This window comes from Rhinoderma darwinii, chromosome 3 (genome assembly GCF_050947455.1).
Source record: "Rhinoderma darwinii isolate aRhiDar2 chromosome 3, aRhiDar2.hap1, whole genome shotgun sequence".
Lineage (NCBI taxonomy): Eukaryota > Metazoa > Chordata > Amphibia > Anura > Rhinodermatidae > Rhinoderma > Rhinoderma darwinii.
In genome coordinates, this window is record NC_134689.1 from 145,048,241 (window position 1) to 145,062,408 (window position 14,168).

General features: G+C 41.9%; 1 long non-coding RNA gene across 1 annotated transcript in view; it reads right to left on the bottom strand.

Moving 5' to 3' along the window:
- LOC142751120 (uncharacterized) overlaps positions 1 to 7,080 on the bottom strand; it is a 55,493-nt gene extending 48,413 nt beyond the window's left edge. The window contains exon 1 of the long non-coding RNA XR_012882715.1: positions 7,004 to 7,080. This is a non-coding gene — a long non-coding RNA (uncharacterized LOC142751120). The remainder of the gene's footprint in view (positions 1 to 7,003) is intronic.
- Positions 7,081 to 14,168: the final 7,088 nt, after the last annotated feature.

The following is a 14,168-nucleotide window of genomic DNA, read 5'->3' on the forward strand; positions in this document are numbered from 1 at the left end:
GATTTCAGGACTACTTCGATGACGGCTTTTTTTTTATTATCAATAAAATGGTTAATGAGGGTTGTGTGGGTTTTTTTTTATTTCAATAAAATATTTTTTCTATGTCTTTGTGTTTTTTTTAAACTATATTACTACCGCCTTAGTAGTGGCCGCCGGCTGATTGACAGTATACATTGCTAAGGCGGGGCTTAGTGTTAGCCGGTGCAGAGGCTAACACTAACCCCCTTTATTACCCCGGTACCCACCGCCACCAGGGGTGCTGGGAAGAGCCGGGTCCGATCCAGTACCTGACCATCTGTAGTGATGGTAGGCCACTGGGGTGGCCGCAGGCTGGTATTATCAGGAGGGGAAAGGCCAGATACAGTGGCCCTTCCCACCCTGGTAATGCTAGGCTGCTGCTGCTTTATTGTATCTGGCTGGTTATGAAAAATGGGGGGGACCCCACGTCATTTAAAAATAAATAAATAAATAAATAATTGGAAAGAACGATGTGGGGTCCCCCCCAATTTTCTTAACCAGCCAGATACAACACAGCAGCAGCAGGCAGCATTACCAGGGTGGGAAGGGCCACTGTTTTTGGCCTTCCCCAGCCTAATACTACCAGCCTGCTGCCACCCCGGTGCCTGCCCGTCACTACAGATGGTCGGGTACTGGTTCGTACCCGGCACTTCCCAGCATCCCTGGTGGCGGTAATAATGGGGGTTAGTTTTGGCCTCTGCACCTGCTAACATTAAGCCCCGCCTTAGTAATGGGCATTGTCAATCAGCCAGCGGCCATTACTAAGGCTGTGATAATAAAGTTTAAAAAGATACAAGCACATAGAAAAAATATTTTATTGAAATTAAAAAACACAACCCTCATTAACCATTTTATTGAGAATAAAAAAAACGCCGTCATTGAAGTCCTCGTATCCGAAGTCCAACAACCGAACCTGTAAAAAAACACAAACACACAAAAGTAATCAGTAACACATAAAGAAGCAAAATTATTATTCTTACCTTTCCTGGGTCCAGCGCTGGAGCCGCAATGTCAGCGAGCTGAGCCCTGTATCTAATCCAATCATGTGTGATACTGTCTGCTGAGCCCTGTATCTAATCGTATCATGTGTGATACTGTCTGCTGGGCCCTATATCTAATCCTATCATGTGTGATACTGTCTGCTGAGCCACTGTATCTAATCCTATCATGTGTGATACTGTCTGCTGGGCCCTATATCTAATTCAATCATGTGTGATACTGTCTGTTGAGCCACTGTATCTAATCCTATCATGTGTGATACTGTCTGCTGGGCCCTATATCTAATCCAATCATGTGTGATACTGTCTGCTGGGCCCTATCTCTAATCCTATCATGTGTGATACTGTCTGCTGAGCCGCTGTATCTAATCCTATCATGTGTGATACTGCCTTCCGAGCCACTGTATCTAATCCAATAATGTGTGATACTGTCTGCTCAGCCACTGTATCTAATCCTATCATGTGTGATACTGTCTACTGAGCCACTGTATCTAATCCTATCATGTGTGATACTGCCTTCTGAGCCACTGTATCTAATTCTATCATGTGTGGTACTGTCTGCTGAGCCACTGTATCTAATCCTATCATGTGTGATACTGTCTGCTGAGTCATTGTATCTAATCCTATCATGTGTGATACTGTCTGCTGGGCCACTGCATCTAATCCTATCATGTGTGATACTGTCTGCTCAGCCACTGTATCTAATCCTATCATGTGTGATACTGTCTGCTGAGCCACTGCATCTAATCCTATCATGTGTGATACTGTCTGCTGAGCCGTGTATCTAATCCTATCATGTGTGATACTGTCTGCTGAGCCACTGTATCTAATCCTATCATGTGTGATACTGTCTGCTGAGCCAATGTATCTAATCATATCCATAGTTTATAGGGTCCTAGTGCTATAGATATGCTATGCTGTCTCCTATACACACATTTTTTTTTGGGCGGACACATATGTATTGGGGCTATTTCCCCTGACATTTTAAATCCTGAGGGTATGTTCACACGGCAGCGTCCATTACGGCTGAAATTACGGTGCTGTTTTCAGGAGAAAACAGCACCGTTATTTCAGACGTAAAGGCATGTGCAGGCGTCTTTCGCTGCGTCCATTACGGCCGTAATTGGAGCTGTTTTTCCATGGAGTCCATGGAAAACGGCTCCATTTACGTCTGAAGAAGTGACAGGCACTTCTTTGACGCGGGCGTCTTTTTTACGCGCCGCCTTTTGACAGCGGCGCATAAAAAAAATGACCGTCGGCACAGAACATCGTAAGACCCATTCAAATGAATGGGCAGATGTTTGCCAATGCTTTTGAGCTGCATTGTCGGATGTAATTCAATGCTAAAACGCCCGAACTACGTCCGTAAATAGGGTGTGTGAACCCAGCCTTAGTGACGCCCCTGGCTGCTAGTGCTGCATTGTTGGGTCACTTAGGAGACCCAGCGATGCAGCTGAAAGCTGCGGACCGTCGGCCATGAGGAGATTGGGGGGGGCCAATAAGAACTTTTGCATAGGGGCCCATGAGCCTTTAGCTTTGCCCCTGGTTCGGGGAGATGGGTAGGGTAGGTTTGGTTTGGGTTTTTTTGTTTATGCGTTTCATACCTGTCTGATTATGTACATGTGGACCGATGAGATGATCTTTGGGAGTACTGGAGTTAAAAATTCCCAGAGGGGATGTAGTTTTTATGTTCCTCCCCTATGTATTGTTACCATCCGGATCTGTTTTGACCTAAATTATATCCATGGAGACGTTGCATCATCTTAAAATTATCACCTGTAATGTCCGCGGCCTCAATGACAAATTTAAAAGGTCCTTAGTCTTTAAATTTCTCTCCACATACAATCTGCAGATTATACTTCTACAAGAGACCCATTTACTTGGTCCCAGACTGCGAGCTCTTACGCGACCATGGGTCAGGCATGGTTATCATGTTTCTTACCCTAATTACTCCTGTGGGGTCTCTTTGCTGGTTCACAAATATTTGCAATGTAATGTTAACTCTGTTACAACTGATCCTAGGGGAAGGTTCATTGTGTTGTCATGTCAGATCCATTTTAAGTCCTACTTTATAGTTAATGTCTATAACCCCCCTGCGGCTACCGTCCAATTACTCTCTGATATAATGCTACTGGTATCTGAGTTTGGTCCTGCTCCTCTGTTTCTCTGGGATTTTAATCTTTTGATGTGTTCTAAATTAGATAAACTGGGGAGGGGGGGGGATCCCAGGCTGTGATACCCCCTTAGATAACTGGGCTGCAACTTTTCATTTGAGGGAAATTTGGCAGGCTCGCTACTTTTATTCTACAGCTTATTTGTGCCACTCACCTGCCTATACGCCCATTTCCAGAAAGGATTTGGCATTTGGAAATGACGTTTGCTTAATATATGTGATAGACGCTACCTCGGGGGATTTCAGACCACTCCCCTCATGATTACTTTGAGATTACCTGAAGTTGCAAAATGGAAGATCTGGAGATTGAGTCCCTTATGCAACCTCCTTAGAAAGAGAAACTACAGATTTTTGGAATATTAACCCCTTCCCGTCTTAAACAACTTTCAGATTTTAATTTTCGTTTTTTCCTCCCCACCTTCCAAAAGCCATAACTTTTTTATTTTTCTCTCTATATAGTCCTATGAGGGCTTGATTTTTGCGGAACGAGTTGTAGTAGTTTTTTATAGCGCCATTTATTGTGCCATATAATGTACTAGGAAACGGGGAAAAAATTATTTGTGGGGTAGAAAATTAAAAAACAGCGATTCCTCCATTGTTTTTTGCGCTTAGTTTTTACGGAATGTTCTGTGCAATTAAAACAACATGTTAACTTTATTTTGTGGGTCAATACGATTACGGCGATACCAAATATATATATATAGTTTTTTCTATATTTCACTACTTTAGTTAGTTTTTAATGATATCATTTTGAAGTACATGCAAAGTTTTGATCACTTTTTATTCCTTTTTTTGTGGGAGATGAGGTCACCAAAAAGAGAGATTCTGGCGTTTACAATTTTTTTTTTATACGGCTTACACCGTGCAGGTTAAATAATGATATATTGTAATAATTCACACTTTTACGGATGAGGCGATACCAATTATGTTTCTTTACTTATTTTTTTACTATGCTCTAGGGGGGAAATGGGAAAAAAAAAATTTTTTTAACTTTACATTTTTTTAAAATTTTTTTACAAATAAAACAAAACGTTATTTTCCTAATTTTTACTTTTTTTATTAGTCCCCCAAGGGGTCTTCAACCAGCGATTGTTCTATGCATGATATACTGCAATACTAATGTATTCCAGTATATCGTCTTTCTGACAGGCTTCTATTAAGGGCTTAGTAGGAGCACAAAGATGGCGGACCTGAGGGCCTTAATTAGGACCCCAGGCAGCCATAGCAACCATCGCCACCCTGCGATTGCATTGGGGGGCGCGATGTGCGATGTGCTGCTAGAGGGGGTCGACCCCTTTTTCTAACGATTTAAATGTCAAGGTCGCTATTGACTGCGACATTTAACGGGTAAAACTGTGAAGTGTCGGTTGTAACATACAGCCGACACCCGCATCGTATGGAGTGGGTGCACTCCGTGAGCCTGTTCCATACTTCCCGTATCCAGCTATGACGTATGGATACATCAAATGTCGGGAAGGGGTTAATTCAGGTTCAACTGATGGCAATCTTGTATGGGACGCCTTTAAGGCATATGTTAGAGGGGCGATAATCTCACATAGGAGGAGCCTGGCTGAACAATGTACGGTTTTAGAGGTTGAACTGGCTGTGGCGGAGGAGGAATATCTCAGTACTAGGGACACCTCGGCCTTTACTGTCTTCTCAGCGAAGCAGCGTGAATATACCCTTTTATTGACAGAGCTCCACAGGAAGAAAATGTTGTACCCCCAACAGAGGGTTTTTAAACAGTGGGATAAGAATGGTCTTCTGCTGGCTTACTTGGCTAGAGAGGATACCACCCCAAATCCCATTTTGAAGGTCACCTCTTGTACTGGGATGCTGGTTAATGACCCCCTGATCATTAATGACACCTTTGCTATTTTTTACTTTGATTTATACTCATCTAAGGTCTCAAATAATAATCCATCTGATCTAGAGGCATACTTAGACACAATTGTATTTCCCACCCTGGATAGAGAAGATGTGGGTTTGCTGGAGGCGGACCTATCTCTGGAGAAAGTTACTGAGGCTATTGACTCTTTTCCAAAGAGAAAAACTCTGGGTCTAGATGGTTCACCTATACAATGTTATAAATTGCATATTGAACTGATTGCATCTCATTTGCTTAACATTTTTTAATCCTTCAATGGAGGTAATACTCTTCCCCTTTCTATGAGAGAGGCTCTTATAGTGCTGATCCCACAACCCCGTAAAGATCCTACAGATTGTGGCTCATACCGATTCATTTAACTCCTCAATTGTGATATTAAAATATTAGCCAAAATATTGGCAATGCGTTTGCAAAAAATAATTACTCATCTTATGCATCCAGACCAATATGGTTTCATACCAGGGAAGGCCACTGATGTTAAACTTCAAAGGTTTTTCACTAACATATCATCTACAGTAGGGTCGAGTGGCTCGAGAATCGTGGCCTCATTGGACCTTGAGAAAGCATTCAACTCGGTAGAGTGGTCGTATTTGTGGTCTATGCTTGGTAAATTTAGAATTGGACCCAGGTTTATCTGATGGGTGCAGTTATTATACTCCCAGCCCATAGCGTGTGTTAAAACTAATTGTCATATCTCTCCCGCATTCACACTTGCCCGAGGAACTAGACAGGTCTGTCCACTGTCCCCATCCCTTTTTGCATTGGCCATTGAGCCATTAGCACTAAATATAAGGGCCTCTCCTGTTATAAAGAGTTTATAACGCGGATGATACACTTCTTTTCCTAAATGATCCAGGTCCATCTTTACAGGCAGTGTTATCTCTATTTGACTTATTTACATATTTTTCTGGCCTCTGTGTGAAGTGGTCAAAGTCTTTGATAATGGCGATAGACAATGTGGCTAGAGACACTGCACTCCCTTCACCATTAGAATGGGCAGGCAAAATTACTTATTTAGGTATAGTGATAAGCCCAGATATCTGTACTTTTATACCTGACAATGTCACTCCTTTGGTTCAACTTCTTCAAGTAGACTTTGATAGAATGGAAACACTTCCCCCTCACAGTTACAGGCAGAATTTATTTGTTTAAGATGAAGGTGTTGCCTAGATTCTTGTACCTCATTCACAACTATCCAGTGTGGTTACCGTTATCCCTGTGTTCCAGTATTGACAAAGATCTTAGATCTCAGGTACTCCTAGAATAGCTTTAGGCACGCTACAATTTCCAACACTGAGCAGGGTGGACTGGCGCTCCCAAATTTATACCTCTACTTCCTTACCAGCCAGTTGGTGGTGGTTTACCCATAGACACTTTAATCCTTGTACTGAGCTGGAGGCTTCACTTCTCGGTTCCTATAAGGCTCTGGTGAACTCTATTTATAGACAGGGACATGCACTTATGGTCCCAATGCAAACCACTCTGAAGGTCTGGCAAAGATCTTCGTTGCTCTTTGACTCCGAGGAGGTGTCCTGGTCACCTAGGACACCACTCTGGTATAACCTGCTTCTGCCGCAGTTCAGAGGCCTCCAAATAGACAAGCCCGTCCAAACTACCATGTGTCAGATATACAATGCACATGGAAAGTTACCTCAATATTACAGAAAGTTGAAATAAACATAGGTAGCTACTATAGAATATAACCTTTACTAAATACCCCTAAAATCAGGTGTATAGACTCACAGAACAAACAGAAAAAATAAACGGTATGTGGAGACCTCCAGTGTACGACAACTGTAAGAGCCCCTAAAAAATCCACCAACAGTAAAACAATAGTATGAACAGCAATGAGATCAGATGCATAGGAAATATACCAAAATCAGCACACCATGAGTTAATGTCTACTGAAAAATGGGTTGGTCTTACCAGAATCAATGTTGGCTGTCTGTGCTCAAAGCGTTTTAAATGGAGAAAACGCAGACGCTAGGCCGGCGTTGGTCTGTGGAAAGAGAAGACAATCGTAGCCATCCTTATATCACCCTAAAACTGAGAGAACAACAGGGCAGATATTCCGACCTTGTTTATCTGACCCTAAACAGGAAAGTGGCCCTTGGGGGCCCTCACCCCACACTACACAGTCCCTACATATATCTATGCATTATCCCAACGCGTTTCATCCCTTATGAGAATCATAAGGAGATTTTGAAAAAAATTGAAGAATTAGTTAATATTTTAAATATATAACAATTTAAAGAGGAAAGTTTCTCAGATGTTCATTCAAAAAATCCAACACTTCAAATGAATTCCACACAGACAGTTTTAGGAACCGTGTGGAATCCTTGTGTTACAGGGGGTGATATTCCTCAAGAAACAGCCTAACTATAGAATGCTATATATATATATATATATATATATATATATATATATATATATATATATATATATATATATGTATATACTACACAGCGGTATATGTACCTGTTCAGACACAAAGGACAAAGGAGTCAATACCAGGTGTGTAGTGTTATGCTAATAGCATTTGGTCTGCAGTATGGATAACAGAAGGCCAGCAGCAAAGCAATAATGGACCAGAATTCAGTGGATTCAGTTTATTCAGACATGCATGTGGGCGGAGCTACACACCGGACGTCGTTGTCATGGTGCTACACAGCAAACACAAATGCATTGTACACAGCAATCGTATGTGTTACAGAACAAAATAACCGTTAGTGGTCTGGCTAGGAAATAGCAGTGGGAAAGCGGAACAAAGAACATATAGCTAAATAAAAAAGCTATAGGTCAGAATGCAAAAGGAGAGAGTATCTATGCACTCACATAACGGAAGTGGCACTGATGTAGGGAGCAGGGAGGTTGTCCAGGTACACTGGCACACCTCCATTTCCCCAAAGCAGCATCACAGATGGGTGCTAGAACTACTGCATATCTGAACCTCATGTAAACAGATTACTCCATGTGAAAATAGACATAGTGGATGCATAAAACAAAAAGAAGGAAGAAGGAGAAGCGGAGAAGCGAGGGGGCCATTATTAAATGCAGCCAAAATTGATGTGTCCATTCAGCCCTGCCGGTGCGAGCGTCCCCTTTTTAAAAATCCACTCAGTTTCCCTTTGCAGAATTTTTCCGTCCCAGTTTCCCCCTCTGTTTGACGGGGGTACAAGATCAATACCTATAAACCTCAGGCCGATAATGTCCCCATTGTATTTAGTGTTAAAGAGGCTCTAAGCTGGTGGTAAAACTTGCTATTGAGCAAAAAGTAATTTCTCGTCAACAGAAACCTCAGGAGTTTCAATAGGAAATCACTATGGGCCCGATACTGCAGCCCCCTAGTTCTCAAAAAGAATTCCACTGCCCGTAGACCCATGTCGTGGGGAATAGAGGAGTATAAAGCTTCTAGATCTATGCTTGCCAATAACATCCCTTTCTCAAGGGAGATACCCTCCAGTTGTTTAAGGAGGTCTGTTGTATCTCGCACATATGATGGCAATGCTGTTACAATGGGGAAAAGTATTTTATTCAAACAGACTCCAATATTTTGACAGAGACCGTCAGTTCCTGATACTATGGGTCTACCCTTGAGTGGGTTAACTCCCTTATGGATCATAGGGACGGATTAAAGTGCGTAATACCATCATCTATTTTTTGTTACAATTGCGTGTAGTACTTCCACAATTGAGGTTAATAAGCTCATCTGATTCCATATTAACAAATACATAAATGCACAATACGTCACCCTGATGCAGCCTCCCTAACCCTAGTGAGTGGTCAACCCTGGGTATATTGACTTTAGAAGATGTGGTAGTGGAAGAAAAAGTGGTCACTTTTGCACAACTTCGGTCCAAACATCTGATCCCGACTCATCTCAGGTGCCGTTAATTCCAGCTTAGGCATGCGCTCTGGTCACAATTTGCAGGGTATAATGTTAGACTTTGTATGTCCCCAGTGGAGGATTGGGTGACACAAGAGACGTTGGTTAAACCATTATCCACACTGTACAGACAGTTTGTAACGTCCACGTCCGCGGACAGCTGCGGCCATGGACTTCTGAGTGCTAGTCGGCATCTCCTTCCTAGCAGATGCCAGCACTCACTTCCGCTCTGCAGTGTCTCGTAGGTTGTGTGCGCACGCACGCTCGTGCCCGGCCTTAAAGGGCCAGCGCGTGCACATGTAAAATATTGTTAATTAAGCCCTAATCATTATGGACTATATAAATGGCCCTGCTCTTTCACTCCTTGCCTGAGCATTGTTTGTATTCCTATGTTAGTCTTGCAAATGGTCTCTTAGTTGTATCCGGTTCCCAGTGTTCCCGTGCCCTGCTACCTGTATCCTGTATCCCATTCTGTATTTGTTCCTGTGCCCTCTCTAGTGTTGGAGTCATGTTGTGCTGTATGCTAGGCCTGAGGTCATACACCATGTCTGGTGTTGTCCGCCAAGCCTGGTACCTCCTGCCACGTTTTGCATCACCTGCTGTCAAAGTACAATCTGTGCCTAGCCTTACCATTACGTGGTGACTTGCCAATCATGTGAAGGTGTTCTGGAGGACAGGAGTGGAGGAGAGGTAACAGACTGAGAGCTACGTAATGGTAAGAGCAGAGTTCACAGCAGCACTGAATCTGCATGCTCATCTCCTGAAATACTCTGTGCTGCCTTAAACTCTATGGACAGGTCAGGATCCTGTTTCTTTTAAATGCTGCACTGTAGCGCAGCCTTATATAGTGGATCGAGCGGGTTCCCCAGCAGCATTTAAAAGAAACCGTGTTTGTGTATGTGTGTGTATATATGTGTGTTTGGGTATGTGACTTTGTCTGTTTTTGTTTTTATATGTGTGTTTGTGTATATGTGTGTGTGTGTATATATGGGTGTGTTTGTGTATATGCGTTTGTGTATATGTTTGTGTATATATGGGTGTATTTGTGTATATGTTTGTGTGTAGATGTTTGTGTGTGTTTTTGTATATGTGTGTGTTTGTGTATATGTGTGTATATGGGTGTGTGTTTGTGTGTATATATGGGTGTGTTTGTGTATATGTGTTTGTGTATATGTGTGTTTGGGTATGTGTGGTTTTTGTTTGTATATGTGTTTGTGTATATGTGTTCGTGTATGTGTGTGTATAACTGTGTGTGTGTGTGTGTTTGGATATGTGTGTTTTTGTTTGTATATGTGTGAGTTCGTGTATATGTGTGTGTGTGTTTGTCTGTTTATGTGTGTGTGTGTGTGTGTTTGTATATCTTGTTGTGTTTGTGTATATATGTGTGTGGTTGTGTATGGTTGTTTGTTTGTTTGTTTGTGTGTGTGCGTGTATATATGTGTGTAGGTGAGTAGAAGTATTGTTATTGTTCACATTGATAACTGGTTTTTTATGTTGTTGCAGATTTTGATGTACCGATTGGACTACGTCTTCGATTCGTTGGACTACTGCGTAGATCTACGTTTTTTCAAATTTTAATAAAATGGTTAACGAGGGTTTTGTTGGGGATTTCTTATTTCAATAAAAATGAATTGTCTTTGTGGTTTTTTTTTAAACTTTATTAGTGCCTAGATAATGGCAGTTGGCTGATTGACAGCGTCCATTATTAAGGCGGTACTTAGTGTTAGCCGGTGCAGAGGCTAGAACTAACCACCCATTATTACCCCGGTACCCACCACCACCAGGGGTGCCGGGAAGAGCTTGGTACGATCCAGTACCCGACCATCTGTTGTGATGGTCGGGTACTGGGGCGGCCGTAGGCTGGTATTATGAGGCTGGGAAGGGCCAAAATCAGTGGACCTTCCCACCCTTGTAATGCTAGGCTGCTGCTGCTGTGTTGTATCGGGCTGGTTATAAAAATGGGGGGGACCCCCACGTCGTTTTTTTTTTTTTAATTTAACAAATTTAGCAATAGACGGGTCCCCCACATTTTTAATAACCAGCCATATACAAGGCCGCAGCAGTCTGGCATTACATTGGTGGGAAGGGCCACTGGTTTTGTCCATTCCCAGGCTAATAACACTGTGTTGTATGTGGCTGGTTATGATAAATTGGGTGGAACCCCATGTCTTTAAAAAAAAAAAAAATTAAATAAATAATTTAAAAAAATGACGTGGGGTCCCCCCCACTTTTATAACCAGCCAGATACAACACAGCAGCAGCAGCCTAGCATTACAAGGGTGGGAAGGTCCACTGTTTTTGGCCCTTCCCAGCCTCATAATACCAGCCTGCGGCCGCCCCAGAGCCCGACCATCACAACAGATGGTCGGGTACTGGATCGTACCTGGCTCTTCCTGGCACCCCTGGTGGTGGTGGGTACCGGGGTAATAATGGTGGTTAGTGTTAGCCTCTGCACCGGCTAACACTAAGCCTCGCCTTAGTAATGGATGTTGTCACTCAGACAGCGGCCATTACTAAAGTGGTAGTAATAAAATTTGAAAAGAAAAAGACAAAGATATAGATAAAATATTTTATTGAAATAAAGCACCCCCAACACAACCCTCATTAACCATTTTATTGTAGAAAAAAAACACGTCATCTAAGTAGTCCTCGAAACCGACGTAGTCCAAACACCAAACCTGTGAAAAAAAATAATTAAATAAAACATGTCGTAGGCTTAGATTCAGTTTAATGTGTGATACTGACTGTTATACCATGTATAGAAGCCTGCCGTGAAGTTGACTTAGATACAGGGCGCCAGCAGACAGTATCATACATGGCCATACATACATATATACAAACATACATACAAGCATGCACATATATACATGCAAATATACATACATGCAAACATACACACATATATACATGCAAACTATCATACATACATGAATACACACACACACATGAAAACATTCATACAAACAAACATGCAAAGATACATACATACATATATACAAGCATGCACAAATATACATGCAAACATAATTACATACATGCACATATATATAAACATACATGCAAACATACATGCAAAAATAAAAACACGCAAACATACATACATGCACATATATACATACATACATGACAACATACATACAAACATACATGACAACATACATACATACATACATGACAACATACATATATATATACACACATGCAAATATACATACAAACATGCATACATACATACATGCAAACATACATTCATGCAAACACACATACATGCAAACATACATACATTCATGCAAACATACATACATACATACAAATATACATACACACATGCACATATATACATACATACATGACAACATACATACATACATACATGACAACATACATGCAAAAATACATACATGCAAACATACATACATACATGCAAATATATACATGCAAATATACATACAAACATGCACATATATACATACATGCCAACATACATGCACAGATATACATACATGACAACATACATACATGCCAACATACATACATACATACATACATACATACATACATGCCAAAAAAAATAATAATACGTTCATACTTACTTTCCTCCTGTCCGGCCTCCAGCGATGACGTTTCATCCATGTCGCCGCTGCAGCCTGTGATTGGCTGCAGAGGCGGTCACGTGGGATGAAGCGTCATCCTGGCGTGCGTGACCGCCACTACAGCCTGTGATTGGCTGCAGCGGCGAAAGGGATGAAACGTCATCGCTGGAGGCCGGACAGGAGGAAAGTAAGTACGAACGTATAATTTTTATTTTTTTATTACATTTATTAAAATTGTATTTTCCGCGCGCCGAGCATGTACTGTGAAGGTTGCTGAAAGAGTTAGTGCAGCCCATTAACTCTATCAGCACCCCGGACAGTAGCATGCTCGGCGCACGTAAGTGACAGGTTCGGTCAGAACTAGTTCGGTCCGAACCGAACTTTTCTGTGAAATTCGGCGAACTAGCCGAACCGAACTTTTGATAAGTTCGCTCATCTCTAGTTATCATTCCTTTTTTCAGCCGTGTTCTCATCCGAGTACCCATATAAAGGCTATAACCATATCTTAATTGTAAATTTGGAAGCTGTTAAATCTACTGTTTGAATCCCTGCTATATCCGTGTCACGATGGGTGTGTGGACCCACTGGGCCGTACCGCCATAGCGGGATAGCAGATGGCCAAACAGGATACCAAGACAAAGTCTATAGTTCGAATAAGGGTACCTGTGGAAATACAGACAGTAGCGATGGCAGGCTCGGATGGGACCATGGCAGCAGGTAGACACCAGGCACGGTGAAATACAGAAGGCGTAGTATACGACACAACACGGCTCCAACTCTCTATGGCACAGGAACAAGGTAGCATGGGATACAGGATACAGGTAGCAGGAACGGTAACACTGGGAACTAGAAAAAACTAAGAGGCCATTTGCATAGAATAACACAGGTAAACATAACAATGCTCAGGCAATGAGTGAAGGGGCAGGGCCCTTCTTATAGTTCAGGGTGATCTGGGAGCAATCAGTCAAATCTAAAACATGTGTGTGTGCTCTGGCCCTTTAAGGCCGGGAATTAGCTCGAGCGTGCACCCTAGTGGTCACTGCAGGACAGGACGGCTGCATCCGCTGGCATCTCTGGGGAGGAAGACGTCTGCAGGATGATAGGAGTCTGCGACCGCGGATGTTATAATCTGAGAGTACCCCCCCTCTTCTTAAGGCTATCTTATAGCAATGGCAAAAATTGCTATATAACAGGTTCACGTTAAATATTTTTCAGAAGTTATTTCTTTGTTTTATTATTGTTCTTTGTTTCAGGTCTGTATGGTTTACATGTGCCTTACGAGTCATACTCTATTCAGAATGTACTTGCAACCTTTATGTTATCACTGTGTCTTTATGCTGTATGATTTTAGGGTATATTTTAATCACCCCTATGTCTAATGCAGATTCATTGGAGTTAATCTTTATAACTTTCAATGGTCCTAAAAATTGCATCCCTACATGTAAAGGGTCTTAATAGCCCCTTCAAGAGATCCTTTTTTTGGAGAAAGCTTAAGAAACAAAAATGTGACATAATATGCGCCCAAGAAACTTATTTGAATATAATTGATTTTAGAAGGGTTAGAAACCAGAAATTCTTTCATGTATTTTATCCCCACGCTATTGAAAAGAAA